This window comes from Sinocyclocheilus rhinocerous, unplaced genomic scaffold (assembly GCF_001515625.1).
Source record: "Sinocyclocheilus rhinocerous isolate Xijiao unplaced genomic scaffold, SAMN03320098_v1.1 scaffold159, whole genome shotgun sequence".
NCBI lineage: Eukaryota > Metazoa > Chordata > Actinopteri > Cypriniformes > Cyprinidae > Sinocyclocheilus > Sinocyclocheilus rhinocerous.
Window position 1 is genome coordinate 191,009 of NW_015666558.1, and position 1,093 is coordinate 192,101.

A 1,093-nucleotide genomic window follows, 5' to 3' on the forward strand; every position below is an offset into this window, starting at 1 on the left:
TGTAAACATTTAAAAATGATTTAGAATATTTACTAAAAATAAAAAAAAGACATGGTATGTTTTGCTGATAAACATATACCTTAAAAAGATATACAGTCTTAAAAATAAAGCTGCTTAAAAGGTTCTTCAAGCGATGCCATAGAAGAACCATTTTTGGTTCCGCAGAGAAGCATTCAGTCAAAGGTTCTTTAAAGAACCATCTCTTAGCTTTTTATAATCTGAAGAACCTTCTTTCGCCACAAAGAAGCTGTTGTGAAACAGAAAGGTTCTTCAGATGTTCTTTATGGAACCATTTAGACAAAAAGGTTCTTCTATGACATTCTGAAGCAGCTTTATGTATATTTACTAAAATGTAAATGTATTGTGTTTTTAAACATTTAAAAATAAGAAAGATACATTTGCTGCAACATTTTAAAACAATAGAATCAAACTATTGTTACATTTAAAAAAAAAACCAGAATGTTGTGTTCTCAGTGGTTGACAATATGAAGCAGGTGTTACGAGTGAAGGTAAACAGCGGTAAAGCATGTTTTTTAGTGACGTGTTTCCTGATGTTTTCCACCGAAATGAGAGATGAGCTTCTGAATGTTTAGCAGCTCGTAGTTTTGAAAAGTTTGGAGGAGCGAGACGCACCGCTGATCTCAGATCTGTGAGAATGTCTAGTAATTTAATCAGTGACACGATCATCTCTTGAAAATGACATGCTTGGATCCTCTTGCCTTCGAGATATGATGGGAAAAACATCTTCATTACTAGCCGTCAGGAAGAAGTCATTACTCAAATCTCGTCTCCTGTCTTTCATTTAAGCGTCGGCTCTATTTACCCTGTTCTTAAATTCACCATTGAAGGCAAATTGGTTTTCCGGCTTCCCGTCTGGGACTTTATACATCCAGAACCAGTCGAGTGTGGCCTGCAGGAATCCGGGCTTCAGTCTGCGGACGTCCTCGATATCTGCGAGAGACAGAAGACGCTGAGATGGACCCTCGTGCTCATCACAAACGCTGAAGCTAAAGCTCTCAGACCTTTGAAGTCTTCAGCCTCGGGGTCCTCCACGTTTATCACGATCACGTTCCAGTCGGTTTCTCCTTCGTCG

At 38.5% G+C, this 1,093-nt stretch overlaps 1 long non-coding RNA gene across 1 annotated transcript in view; it reads right to left on the reverse strand.

The window, feature by feature from the left end:
* Positions 1–1,093, reverse strand: part of LOC107732757 (uncharacterized) — a 3,181-nt gene extending 2,088 nt beyond the window's left edge. The window contains exons 1-2 of the long non-coding RNA XR_001638903.1: positions 1,023–1,093; positions 824–951 (exon numbers count right to left, since the gene is read on the reverse strand). This is a non-coding gene — a long non-coding RNA (uncharacterized LOC107732757). The remainder of the gene's footprint in view (positions 1–823; positions 952–1,022) is intronic.